We start from the raw sequence: 15,441 nt of genomic DNA on the forward strand, positions 1-15,441 counted from the left end.
AGTAGTCGTACGCTAGACTACACCCCGGAATGTACCGTACGCTAGGCAGTATCTGAGGATTTGAGGATCAGAATGGATCGTACGTTAGATCGTATCTGAGTTGAAGGAGTCATATGTTGAGCTAAATCAGAATGAACCGTACGCTAGGCCATATCTGATAGTATATGTTGTATTTGCAATGAATATCTGGGGTGGGCTTAAAGATGCCACCATCAGAGTGCCTGTCGGAATAAATGCCCATATGGATTGTATCTGAGAGATATAATTAAATCTCGAATGTAATTGATAAAGATGTCCGTCTGAATGGACCTTTGTTTTGACTGTACTAGGAGGATAATTAACCTGAAAAATAAGGTTAGCTTCATGCCATGTCATGATGCATGAGATATTTTATGCTTATGAAAATAAATGCGAACAATGTATGCATGCGGATGCTGTGAAATGATGTAATGAATGAATTATGCGTCTGAAAAGTTTTTTTTTTCTGGCGACCCCCTGGGGAAAATAAATCCCCATCTTCTGGTTGGAGATACTTGTATTGATGACCCTTTCTCATCTAGGGATACTTGATTTCTGTCCGATGGTAGAAATATTTAACAGAAGCCTGGCTGGGGGTGGAAGAGATGACCAATTTCTCTAGTAATGCCAATTGCTTCTGGGGAATAACTGGCTTTGCTGGGGAATAGAATTAGCAACGGATTCATTGGAAAGCATGGTTAGACCTTCTCCTCGATCCTGAAGTCTTGTAGTAATCGCTATTTCTATTTTATGCATGCATTTTTGGTACACATCGATCATATTCAAATGCATATATTAATTCAAATTAAATCAATGGACGTTTACGCAAACAAAACAGAAAAAGTAAAACAAAAGCATCTTTTTGGAAATAAAATTATATTGATTTTGAAAGAGGGCCTATAAACAGGCAATTTGTGTACACGGAGACAGAAATCCTAGTAAGAGGAAATTGTCGGGAACATAAAGAAAAGCTATGAAGGAAAAGCCCTGTTGATTTTAATTCTACTACTGTCATTATGTCTTCAAGCATCTCATCTACTGCTGTCGGATAGAATTGATTGGCTTGTTCAGTCCCTTGAACTTGGATGAAGCTGTTTGAGAACGGGACATAGTCATATGCTTTTAATCCCTAATTTTTGCCTGGACCGCCTTTTCAGGTTTTCAGTCCACCAGGATACCCTTTTTTGCCCAAGCCGCCTTTTCAAGTTTTCGACTTGCCGGGTGTACCTTTTTATATGTTTATCCCTAATTTTTGCCCGAACCCTTTTGGTTCGCCGGGATGCCCTTACTTTTGCCTAGGTACGTCGACCTAGCGGGTCTCTTTTATGCGTAGTATTTTTTAACTATGTCTGCGTTCACGAGATGTGGGAAGTCTTCGCCATCCATCGTAGCAAGTATCATGGCTCCACCAGAGAATACCTTCTTAACTACAAATGGCCCTTCGTAGGTGGGAGTCCATTTGCCCCTGGGATCACTTTGTGGTAGAATGATATGCTTGATCACCAAGTCGCCAATTTGATACACCTGTCCCTTGACCTTTTTGTTAAATGTCTGGACCATGCGCTTCTGATATACCTGCCCATGGCAAACAGCCGCAAGTCTCTTTTCATCAATCAAGTTTATCTGATCGAGTCGATTCTGAATCCATTCATCCTCGTCTAAACCTGCCTCTTTCATGATTCTTAGAGAGGGAATCTGAACTTCCACTGGTAAGATGGCTTCCATTCCGTAGACTAAAGAGAAAGGAGTTGCCCCTGTCGAAGTTCGTACTGAAGTGCGATAACCATGAAGAGCAAATGGTAACATTTCATGCCAGTCTTTGTACGTCACTGTCATCTTTTGTATAATCTTCTTAATATTCTTATTAGCAGCCTCCACGGTGCCGTTCATCTTTGGCCGATACGGGGAAGAGTTATGGTGTTTTATTTTGAACTGCGTGCAGAGTTCAGTAATCATCTTGTTGTTCAAATTGGTGCCATTGTCCGTGATAACTCTTTCAGGGATGATATATCGACAAATGAGATTATTCTTGATGAATCGTGCCACCACATTCTTGGTGACAGAAGCAAATGAGGCTGCCTCTACCCACTTTGTAAAGTAACCAATAGCAACAAGGATGAAACGATGTCCATTAGAAGCAGTAGGTTTAATCTCTCCGATCATATCAATGCCCCATATTGCAAAGGGCCAAGGGGCTGTCAACACGTTCAATGGAGCAGGAGGCACATGTACTTTATCCGCATAGATCCGGCACTTGTGACAAGTTCTGGAGTGATGGTGGCAATCAGCTTCCATGGTAGACCAATAATACCCTGATCTCAGAATCTTCTTGGCCATTGTATGTCCACTAGAATGAGTCCCAAAAATACCGTCATGCATGTCTCCCATAATCTTTTCTGCTTCCTTTTTATCCACACAGCGAAGCAAAGTCGAATCATGATTACGTTTGTATAATACTCCATTACTCAAAAGGAATTTAGCGGAAAACTTCCTCAGAAATTTTTTGTCATTGATGGATGCCCCTTCAGGGTATTCCTGAGTTTCTAAATATCTCTTTACTTCGTGGAACCAAGGTTTCTCTTCTACTTCATCAGCATTAAGTTCATAACAGTATGCTGGTTCATCTAATCGTTTAATGGTGATCATGGGAGCTTCATTGTCCCATCTGACTCTGAACATAGATGACATGGTAGCCAACGCGTCTGCCAACTGATTCTCTTCTCGTGGAATATGTTCGAATGTAATTTCTTCACAATATGGGATTAATGTCAACACCCGTTCTCGATAAGGGATGAGATTCGGATGTTTAGTGTCCCATTCTCCTTTGATCTGACTGATTACTAGAGCTGAGTCTCCGTACACACCCAAAAGCTTGATTCTTAGGTCTATAGCGGCCCTGAGTCCCAAAATACATGCTTCACACTCAGCCATATTATTGGTACAATCAAAACATAGTCTAGCAGTGAAAGGCGTATGGAAACCCTTGGGGGAAATGATTACAACACCAGCACCATTGCCCAATGCATTAGAAGATCCATCAAAAACCATAGTCCATCGGGATCCCAGTTCGGGTCCTTCATCCGGTCCAGGTTCTCCATAATCAGCAACAAGCATGACATCCTCATCTGGGAACTCAAAATTCATAGATTGGTAATCATCAACTGCCTGATGAGCCAAATGATCAGCTAGCACGCTTCCTTTGATTGCTTTTTGGGTAGTATACTGGATATCATATTCTGTTAACATCATCTGCCATCTTGCTATTCTTCCGGAGAGGGCAGGTTTCTCGAATATATATCTGATAGGATCCATCTTAGAAATCAATAAAGTGGTGTGACTCAACATATATTGTCTTAGTCGGCGAGCAGCCCAGGCCAAAGCACAGCAAGTTTTCTCGAGCAATGAGTATCTTGTTTCACAGTCGGTAAACTTTTTGCTAAGGTAGTATATGGCATGCTCTTTTCGACCAGACTCGTCATGTTGCCCTAACACACACCCCATTGAATTTTCTAACACGGTCAAATACATGATTAGAGGTTTTCCTTCAACTGGTGGCATCAGAATTGGAGGTTCTTGGAGGTACTTCTTGATTTTGTCAAAAGCTTCTTGACATTCATCATTCCATATCATCTCTTGATTTTTCCTCAGTAACTTGAAGATGGGTTTGCAGGTAGCGGTCAAATGGGAGATAAACCGGGCAATGTAATTCAAACGTCCCAAGAAACCTCAGACTTCTTTATCTGTACGGGGAACTGGAATTTCTTGAATAGCTCTCACCTTAGCCGGGTCAACCTCAATTCCTTTACCGCTGACAATAAATCCCAAGAGTTTACCGGATCTTACTCCAAAGGTGCATTTGTTCGGGTTCAATCTCAGCTTGTATTTCTTCAACCTCTCAAACAATTTGTACAAATGGTCGAGATGTTCTTCTTCAGTATGAGATCTGGCTATCATGTCATCCACATATACTTCTATTTCATGATGAATCATATCATGGAACAAAACCACCATAGCACGCTGGTACGTTGCCCCGACGTTCTTTAAACCGAATGGCATTACTTTGTAACAGAAAGTGCCCCATTGCGTCACGAATGTAGTTTTCTCCATGTCTTCAGGTGCCATCTTAATCTGATTATAACCCGAGAATCCATCCATGAATGATAATACCTTATGTTGAGCGGTGTTATCTACCAGAACATCAATGTGCGGAAGTGGAAAGTCATCTTTGGGACTCGCTTTATTCAAATCTCTGTAATCTACACACATTCGCACCTTACCATCCTTCTTTGGCACTGGTACCACATTAGCAACCCATTGAGGATAAGAAGTAACAGCCAGAAAACCTGCATCAAATTGTTTCATAACCTCGGCTTTGATTTTCTCAGACATTTCAGGACGCATGCGGCGAACCTTTTGCTTAACAGGACGACAATCTTCCTTCATTGGCAAACGATGCACTACTATATCAGTATCCAATCCTGGCATGTCTTCATAATACCAAGCAAAAATCTCTATATAGTCATGTAACATCTGAATCAATCTTTCTTTGATACTGTTTTCCAAGCCTGCTCCTATTTTGACTTCTTTCTTGTCTACTTCGGTGCCCAGATTTACAATTTCAATTGATTCCTCATGCGGCTGTATAGACTTTTCTTCTTGCAGTACCAGTCTGGCAAGCTCTTCAGGTACTTCACAATCTTCCTCACTTCCATCCTCGGCTTGGTAGATCGGATTTTCAAAGTTATAATGAACAGTAGTAGAACTATTATCGACAGGATCCAGAGTGGGTATGGATCTGCAATTTGTTACGTGAGTGTGTGTAAGAAAGCATAACTTGTTTGAAAGATGACAGGAAAGATAAAGAGCGCGATATTTGAATGCAAAAAGTCCATTGATTTATTGAATGTGAATATGCTTATGAAAATGACAAAACCCTTAACAAATTAGCTATTGTGCCCCGGGCATAGACACAATGCTTTAAGAAGTTCAATTGTAAAAAATTAACAATTTGCAACACTAAAATAGGCAATAACAATTACTCCTGACTAAAGGAAATCGGGATAGTGTCTTCAGCCCTCCAATTATTGAGTCCGTCACCAATCGTTGGGAAAATCCAGCTATCCAGGTCGCAGTCGCTGTCAGCATCTTCTATAGCATTAATCTGATCCTTGACTACCTTCTCAGAGCTAAATCCCAGGCCAAACTTATTCGACTTGTACGGTACATCGATCAGTTGACCCCAGCCAGTACGACCACCATCTTCAACCACGGCTTGAGCGTCCTTCAGAGAAATCATAGCAGGAGGAGCACTGATAACCTTGGGCACACGGGAAGTTGGCTTAAGGACAGGACTGGGGGGAGGAACCACTTCAAATGACTGAGAAGGAGTCTCAAAGAATTCACCATCCATCTCGACGTATCTGAAGGCCTGCACACTACTGACAATATATTCTTCTTCTCCACACACAGTGACAATCTTGCCCTCTATTGGATACCTCAGCTTTTGATGGAGAGGCGAGGCTACAACACTTGCCCCATGAATCCAAGGGCGTCCCAGCAAGCAGGAATAGGCAGGACGAATGTTCATTACGTGAAAGATAGTGTTGAAGACTTGAGGTCCTATCTTGATAGGGAGAACCACTTCACCATGGACAACACTCTTCGCACCATCGTAAACACGCACCACAATGTCACTAGGCTTCAGTTCAATGCTTTTACAGTCAAGTTTATCGAGCACGGCTTTCGGTAGCACATTCAAAGAAGAGCCATTATCGATCAACACGTGAGACAAGGTGATCCCCTTACACTCAATGGAGATATGCAGAGCTTTATTGTGATTCTGTCCTGCTGGTGTCAGGTCAGCATCAGAAAAGCCTAGGCTATTGTCAACAGCCAAGTGAGCAACATAGTTTTCGAACTGATCGACAGATGTCTCCTGAGGTACATGAGCGGTCTTCAAGAATTTTATCAACGCTTTGGCATGAGATTCAGAAGATAATAACAAGGATAACATCGAGATCTTAGACGGATTATGCCCCAACTGTTCTACCACATCAAAATCACTCTTACGGATGATTTTCAGCATTTCCTCCACTTCCTGCTTGGCAACATCATCGGTAGTAACTTCGACCGGTGTCTTCGACTGAGCAGGGTTGATCGCTGGTTCCTTTCCTCGAATTTCAGGGGCGGGAGGTGAGATTTCTGGAGAGAAGATCCTTCCACTTCGAGTAACTTTACTAGTCCCAACAATGTCATTAGGATTAGCAGAATTACCAACTTGCTTCACGCCATGGATGTAAACATCACCTCCATAATTCCACGGAATGGCTTTGCTTGAGGAATACGGTACTGGGCCAGGTGCAGTAATGATTAGGGGAGCTACCTTGGGCTCAGCAGTAATCTTCACAGGTACTCTAGTAGCGGTAATCTTCACTGGAACTTTGGACCTAGCAATCACAGATATTTCTTCAACAGCGCTTTCCACCTTAGGAGTCCTTTCAAAGAGAATTGTATGATCATCCATCAGCCGTTGAATACCATTCCTCAATTTCAGGCAACCATTGGGTCAGAGTACACAAAGATCGCAACTTTCAACACAACCTGGAAATAAACCAGCTTGCAATAAATTCTTCTTGATGGTCAGGAGAGGAGACACTAAGTCGGCTACATTAGCAATGTGAGAATTGTCATCCACAGAATTAACAGTCTTGTCATGGTTAGGCATAGGAGCAGTGATGACATTAGGAGTCTCCGGAGGATCAAATTCAATTTCCCCAGCATCGATCATATCTTGAATCTTATTCTTCAACAACCAGCAATCGTTTGTATTATGCCCGGGGCTATCAGAGTGATACGCACACCTGACATTGGGATTATAACGGGGAGAAGTAGTGTTGAGATTTGCAGGAGGGCCTCTGAGAGTAATTAAATTTGCCTTTAGCATACCCTGCAGTGCTTGCGCTACAGTCATATTGATCTTGGTAAAATGCCTTCTTGGCCTGTCTTGTCTGTGCTGGAAGTTTTGAGCTGGCGGGGCTGCAATTGTAACTGCTCCGATGGTATGGTCACGACTTTTCTTGTTATGACCCCTTTCACCATACACAACATTTGACTCATTCTTTCCCTGATGGGGCTTTCTGGTGCTTGCAGAGGTAGTTGCCTGTATCTTTCCACTTCGAATACCGCTTTCAACACGTTCACCCGTCAATATAAGGTCAGTGAAACCTGATGAAGAACTTCCTAGTAGATGGCTGTAGAATGGACCAGTCAGTGTACTCATGAACATGTCCACTAATTCTCGATCAGTCATAGGGGGTTTGACTCTGCCAGCCAAATCTCTCCATTTTTGAGCATATTCTTTGAAGCTTTCTTTAGATCCCATAGTCATATTCTGCAACTGTAGCCGAGTAGGCGCCAATTCAGAATTATACTGGTAGTGTTTGTAGAAAGCTGTCGCTAAATCAGTCCAGGTGTGGATGTTAGAGCTCTCGAGCTGATAATACCACTCCAACTGTGTGCCAGACAGGCTCTCCTGGAAGAAATGGATCCATAGTTTCCTATCAGTGGTATACGGCTGAATCTTTCTCACATAAGCTCTCAGATGCATTTGAGGACAAGACGCACCATCATACTTAGTGAAAGTGGGGATCTTGAATTTGCGAGGAATGACCACATCAGAGACCAATCCCAAGCTTTCGAAATCCAGACCGGGCGCCTTCTGGCCCTCCACAGCTAGCATGCGTTCTTCCAACAACTTATACTTATCCTCTTTTGGAGAATACTGTTCATCTTCATAATCTTCATCGTCGTCCTCCTGGTTGAAAGGATCAACATTCTCATCTTCCGAATCATTTTCTGTCTCCTCTTCTTGATCCTTCGGAAGTCTAATCTTGACTCCTGCAGCCTGTCCTTTAAGCCTTCTTCCCGGGTTAATGTAACTCACAGGTTTCTTGTCTTTCTTCTTCTCGAGCAAGAGAGCCTTCAGTTCTTCCTGCCCCTTGGATAAGCTCAGCATCATCTCCTGGAATTGAGCATTCTGAGCCTGGAGATCTTTGACAGTTTGTTCGAGGGCCATTTTTCTGTTTGCAATAGGAAGACCGTGAGAACATAGATCCTTTAGAATACCTGTTATGCAATGTTATGTCATGCTATGCAATGTATGAAATGTTTTCAAGGACTTTTGGAATTTAACTTTGCGTGAACCACCAAGAAAGGACTTTTATTAATAATTTTTAATCAATGTTCATTACAATAAATAATAAAATACAATAAAAGCTCAAGTCTCCCAGGGGCGGCTTCTTTTCGGGCGAAGATATGTATTGAGTCTTCGTTCCTCATTAAGCTGGCAGGTGAGTCCCAACACTTTCTTCCTTTCAGCACAGAACTGGGCTTCAAAAGTATCCCTTTCCTCCCTCAACTGGATCCAGGATCTCTTTAATTCTTCCACATTGGTAGGCATATTTGGATAAGGAATGATCTGAGGAGTACCTCCCTCAACTTCTGGTTCAACAATCAGCGGTCCGACTGCGAGATATGGCATGACAAGTTCCCGAGCTCTTGCGCGTACCCATCTGAGATAAGGTTCCATAGGAATAGAGTTTTTCGGTCCTAAAGTACTTCTTTTCACCATTCCCCAAGCTCGTACAAATCTTTGACGGAGACCTTGGGAATCATTGTCATAGTCAAACACCGTGCCTTGAATAATTATTTCATGTGGACCGTCTCTTCGAGCATAACCAAACTGGCGTAGGGCTAAAGCTGGGTTATAAGTAATACCTCCTCTTATCCCCAGGAGTGGTACGTTAGAGAATTCTCCACAACGGTCAATGATGATAACATTTTCTTTGAGATGAGGACACCAATGGATGTCTGAATGGGAGAGCGACATTATCCTTTGAGACCATTTCAGATTTTGCTCATTCTTCAAGACTGATTGAGGAAGGTGTGAAATAAACCACCTAGACAATAAAGGTATGCAGCACATGAGACTCCCTTGCCTTTTCATAGTACGAGTGTGAAGGGAATGCAAAATGTCTCCAAGCAAGGTAGGCACAGGGTTATGAGTGAGAAATATCTTAATAGCATTCATATCTATGAATTGGTGGGGGTTAGGAAATAACACCAAACCATAGATTAGTAATGCTAAAACATCTTCGAAAGCCTGGACATTCATAACTTTTAGGAATTCTCAGGCCTTATTTATCAGCAATTTGGCAAGTGAACCCTTAATTCCACTTCTTGTTACCCAATTGGTTTCAATGTCTGATTTTGTCATGTGTAAAGCTGCGGCAACTTCTTCAGACTTGGAATCCTTTCTAAACCACTGAAAGGTGTTTGATCAAGAATAGGTATCCCAAGCAGCCTGGAAAATTCTTCTAATGTGGGTACCAACTGATAATCTGGGAATGTGAAGCAATGATGTTTAGGATCGAAGAACTGGAATAGAACTCTCATCATATCTTCTTTGAAACCAGTGGTCACCAAATTAAGGAGAGAACCATGTCTCTTGATGAACTGAGCGTGATCGGGAAGTTCTGACACTAAATCCTTGAGTTGAGGAGAGATTGCTACAAGATTGATCCGGATGGTCTTCCTGGAAGCCATAACCTGTTTAACAGAGCAAAGCTAAATCCCTAAGTCCTTGAAATGGTTAGTACAATGTTATGATGTTATGATGTTAAATAAATAACAAGCACAAACAAGTCACACAACAATCATCCTTAGGTTTTAAGGCTTGCATGAGTTCCATAGGTAAATACCCTCCCCACTGAAGTTTGGTTGGTTCAACCTGTCCTAGAATAGTAACCGGGTTCTAGAAGGATCTCCAATCATTGACCTTCCTTTAAGTCCACCTCAGTGCAACACCAAGTGGTTGACCGAAGCTTCCCTAAAGTCCAATCTCAAAGAGTGTAGTATCGAGTCTCAACCAACCCCAGTCGGAACCGAAGTCAGTTATCTCACTACTTTCTAATGGCTAGGATGAGTCAATTAGGGTTCTAAAGGTCTGGTTAATGCTTTGATGACACCACGCGGGAGCCAAATTTTTCCTCAAGTAAACATGAGGAACATCAGGACATCCAAAGTGTCACATTAACCGTAGCCATCATTTTGACCATTCCAGTATACGCCGGATAGTCGCGATGATCTATTGCTACTTACCTAAGGTACACTAGATCCGGGTGTAGGATCTTTCACTCAAGCATAAAATACCCAAGCAATCCCTTAAAAGTAAATCAGACAATTTGAATAAGTGATCTTGTTTTTTAAGGTAACCTCTCTTTTTACGTCCCCAGCAGAGTCGCCAGTTCTGTCATACGGTGAACTGACTTTATGTGTTTTTGCTTTGGAAAGCAAATGTCGCGGATAACACGAGTCGCCACCGACTTTTCTTTTATCCAATAAGGAAAGGTGGAAAAGAACAGGAAAGACCTTAATTAGATTTTGGGTTCGGGAGGTACATTATACAAAGGGAAGGTGTTAGCACCCTTTGTATCCATGGTTATCCATGGGCTCTTAATTGCTGGATCACTTATGTTTGTCTGAAAAAGTGTTTGTGAATTGCTTAAAAAATGTTTTGAAAAGAGAATTTAACTTTGTAATGATTCTTGTATGAATGTATACAAAGTGGTTATCTCGTTTAGTTTTGAAAGTTGTTTAGAAAAATATAACTCGGTAATGATTCTAGTATGAATGTATACCAAGTGGTGATTTTCTAAAGATGTTTTGAAAGGTGCGGGGTGTGAAAAATGTTTTAGGTTGTGAGTCAGCAATTAAGGGTTATACCTACCCAAGGCCTTTATGGGCATTTCCTATCCTTATGAGGGTAAAACTGTCCTTACTATTGAGAAGTAAGTAGTTTTATCCTTTGGATGTAAAAGGGACATCGTAGGGTCATCGATTGGTCATTGAAGGCAACGTTTGTAAGGATACCTTAGCATTCGAAGGGACAATCATCCTTTAACCGTAGGCTACAACGAAGGGTCATCGAGGGACAAAATCATATATTCGCAGGCAACATCCGAGGGACTATGATTTATTTTATAGGGACATGATGATTTAATCGAAGGGTCTTTGCTAAGTGTATCCCTACATTCGCGGGACGTGACCATAATACCGTAATATCGTAAGGCAACAAAGAGAGGTCCAAAATCACATATTCAAAGGCAATATTTTACAATCGATTAGGTAGTTGTAATCAATTAGGTAATTAGGTCCATATTATAATCAATTAGGCAATTCAAAATATGTCTCCATAAGGGTATCCCACAAATAAAGTGGAATACCTAGCAGGCCGTTTCTTCGGGAGTATGTAAGCCCTTACAAGATTCAGCAAACAGGTTAGAATATCGAGACAAAGTGCAATTGAGAATTGCACTATAAAAGAAACACAACAGTAGTAATAATGCATGATTATAATGAATCGGATCAGGTCGGCACAAAGCAGAACAGAAAAATTCAGCGACTGTCATGTTCGCTGCTGCCTCGCCTAGCGAAGGCTTAGCGAGTGCTCGCTACATGCTCGCTTAGCGATGTGCTAGCGAGCGGCTACGGGTTTTGAGTTTGATAGCAGTACAATTTTCGGAACTCCGAACCCTATGGCATTCAATTACAGAAATAACATGGTCAAACATTCAGGATATTCAGGCATACTTAAACTCACATGCAAAATCTAATTACATATCCAAAAATTCAGTCATGATGCATTATGTATTTAGAGATTACAGGTTGGAAGCATAAAACAGTAGTGATGCGCAAACCTGTTTGCAATTGAATTGCAATGTTGAATTGGCAGATCACTTTTGATATCGGATTGAGTTGGGCGGAGGTAACCTTTGTGTAGATGAGTTGCCTTCAGGGTTTCCTTTAGGGTTGCTCTGAATTCTCTTGGTTAGCCTCCAGGGTTTGATTGCTAGGGTTCCGGTTCGTCCGCCTCTTTCCCGTTTTCCTTCCGTTTCCGTTCTCCCTTTTCTCACTGAAGTTGTGGTATTTATAATGCTCTTTTTATGACCTAATGGGCTCAGAATAAAGCCCAGAATTTTCTGGTATTCGTAAGCTTCGCTAGGCGAGTGGCGTAGCGAAGGGTTCGCTAGGCGAAGGAATTGCTCGCCTAGCGAGCAAACCAGTTTAGGCCATTTTCTGGATTTTGTCATCTGTGTGCTAGGTCCTTGTTCTTTTAAGATCAATGCCTTGAAAAATAAGTTGGAGTGCCTTAGAAATGCCTTGTAATATTAACGGGCAAATTTTGGGGTATGACAGCTGCCCCTGTTCAATATTCTTGAACCGAAAGAGTTAGAATGGTGTGTACGCCATTCGTGGTCTGGAGGTGGAAGATTATTGAACACTAGAATGCCCAAAAAATTTGCACTTGTTAATCAGAGGTTATTCCTGATGGAGATGGGCTTAAAGGTGCCATCCGGGAAGTTTGATGATGAGATCAGAATGGATCATACGCTGCTGGGAATAAAGGATCAGAATGGACCATATGCTAGATCGTGTCTGAGTAGCAGAATGAACCGTCTATTAGACTGCCTTGGGAGAGGTAAAGATCAGAATAGATCGTACGCTAGATCGTATCCGAGTAACAGAAAGAGTTATCCATTAAGCGGGTGACTTCGCTGAGGATGAAAGATCAGAATGGATCGTACGCTAGATCGTATCTGAGTTGCAGAATGAGCCGTACGTTAGGCTGTATCTGAAGAAGAAAGTAGTCGTACGCTAGACTACACCCCGGAATGTACCGTACGCTAGGCAGTATCTGAGGATTTGAAGGTCCAAATGGGTCGTACGCTAGACCGTATTGGAGTTGCAGAATGAGCTGTACGTTAGGCTGTATCTGAAGAAGAAAGTAGTCGTACGCTAGACTACACCCCGGAATGTACCGTACGCTAGGCAGTATCTGAGGATTTGAGGATCAGAATGGATCGTACGTTAGATCGTATCTGAGTTGAAGGAGTCATATGTTGAGCTAAATCAGAATGAACCGTACGCTAGGCCATATCTGATAGTATATGTTGTATTTGCAATGAATATCTGGGGTGGGCTTAAAGATGCCACCATCAGAGTGCCTGTCGGAATAAATGCCCATATGGATTGTATCTGAGAGATATAATTAAATCTCGAATGTAATTGATAAAGATGTCCGTCTGAATGGACCTTTGTTTTGACTGTACTAGGAGGATAATTAACCTGAAAAATAAGGTTAGCTTCATGCCATGTCATGATGCATGAGATATTTTATGCTTATGAAAATAAATGCGAACAATGTATGCATGCGGATGCTGTGAAATGATGTAATGAATGAATTATGCGTCTGAAAAGTTTTTTTTTTCTGGCGACCCCCTGGGGAAAATAAATCCCCATCTTCTGGTTGGAGATACTTGTATTGATGACCCTTTCTCATCTAGGGATACTTGATTTCTGTCCGATGGTAGAAATATTTAACAGAAGCCTGGCTGGGGGTGGAAGAGATGACCAATTTCTCTAGTAATGCCAATTGCTTCTGGGGAATAACTGGCTTTGCTGGGGAATAGAATTAGCAACGGATTCATTGGAAAGCATGGTTAGACCTTCTCCTCGATCCTGAAGTCTTGTAGTAATCGCTATTTCTATTTTATGCATGCATTTTTGGTACACATCGATCATATTCAAATGCATATATTAATTCAAATTAAATCAATGGACGTTTACGCAAACAAAACAGAAAAAGTAAAACAAAAGCATCTTTTTGGAAATAAAATTATATTGATTTTGAAAGAGGGCCTATAAACAGGCAATTTGTGTACACGGAGACAGAAATCCTAGTAAGAGGAAATTGTCGGGAACATAAAGAAAAGCTATGAAGGAAAAGCCCTGTTGATTTTAATTCTACTACTGTCATTATGTCTTCAAGCATCTCATCTACTGCTGTCGGATAGAATTGATTGGCTTGTTCAGTCCCTTGAACTTGGATGAAGCTGTTTGAGAACGGGACATAGTCATATGCTTTTAATCCCTAATTTTTGCCTGGACCGCCTTTTCAGGTTTTCAGTCCACCAGGATACCCTTTTTTGCCCAAGCCGCCTTTTCAAGTTTTCGACTTGCCGGGTGTACCTTTTTATATGTTTATCCCTAATTTTTGCCCGAACCCTTTTGGTTCGCCGGGATGCCCTTACTTTTGCCTAGGTACGTCGACCTAGCGGGTCTCTTTTATGCGTAGTATTTTTTAACTATGTCTGCGTTCACGAGATGTGGGAAGTCTTCGCCATCCATCGTAGCAAGTATCATGGCTCCACCAGAGAATACCTTCTTAACTACAAATGGCCCTTCATAGGTGGGAGTCCATTTGCCCCTGGGATCACTTTGTGGTAGAATGATATGCTTGATCACCAAGTCGCCAATTTGATACACCTGTCCCTTGACCTTTTTGTTAAATGTCTGGACCATGCGCTTCTGATATACCTGCCCATGGCAAACAGCCGCAAGTCTCTTTTCATCAATCAAGTTTATCTGATCGAGTCGATTCTGAATCCATTCATCCTCGTCTAAACCTGCCTCTTTCATGATTCTTAGAGAGGGAATCTGAACTTCCACTGGTAAGATGGCTTCCATTCCGTAGACTAAAGAGAAAGGAGTTGCCCCTGTCGAAGTTCGTACTGAAGTGCGATAACCATGAAGAGCAAATGGTAACATTTCATGCCAGTCTTTGTACGTCACTGTCATCTTTTGTATAATCTTCTTAATATTCTTATTAGCAGCCTCCACGGTGCCGTTCATCTTTGGCCGATACGGGGAAGAGTTATGGTGTTTTATTTTGAACTGCGTGCAGAGTTCAGTAATCATCTTGTTGTTCAAATTGGTGCCATTGTCCGTGATAACTCTTTCAGGGATGATATATCGACAAATGAGATTATTCTTGATGAATCGTGCCACCACATTCTTGGTGACAGAAGCAAATGAGGCTGCCTCTACCCACTTTGTAAAGTAATCAATAGCAACAAGGATGAAACGATGTCCATTAGAAGCAGTAGGTTTAATCTCTCCGATCATATCAATGCCCCATATTGCAAAGGGCCAAGGGGCTGTCAACACGTTCAATGGAGCAGGAGGCACATGTACTTTATCCGCATAGATCCGGCACTTGTGACAAGTTCTGGAGTGATGGTGGCAATCAGCTTCCATGGTAGACCAATAATACCCTGATCTCAGAATCTTCTTGGCCATTGTATGTCCACTAGAATGAGTCCCAAAAATACCGTCATGCATGTCTCCCATAATATTTTCTGCTTCCTTTTTATCCACACAGCGAAGCAAAGTCGAATCATGATTACGTTTGTATAATACTCCATTACTCAAAAGGAATTTAGCGGAAAACTTCCTCAGAATTTTTTTGTCATTGATGGATGCCCCTTCAGGGTATTCCTGAGTTTCTAAATATCTCTTTACTTC

This window comes from Lathyrus oleraceus, chromosome 6, assembly GCF_024323335.1.
Source record: "Lathyrus oleraceus cultivar Zhongwan6 chromosome 6, CAAS_Psat_ZW6_1.0, whole genome shotgun sequence".
Classification (NCBI taxonomy): domain Eukaryota; kingdom Viridiplantae; phylum Streptophyta; class Magnoliopsida; order Fabales; family Fabaceae; genus Lathyrus; species Lathyrus oleraceus.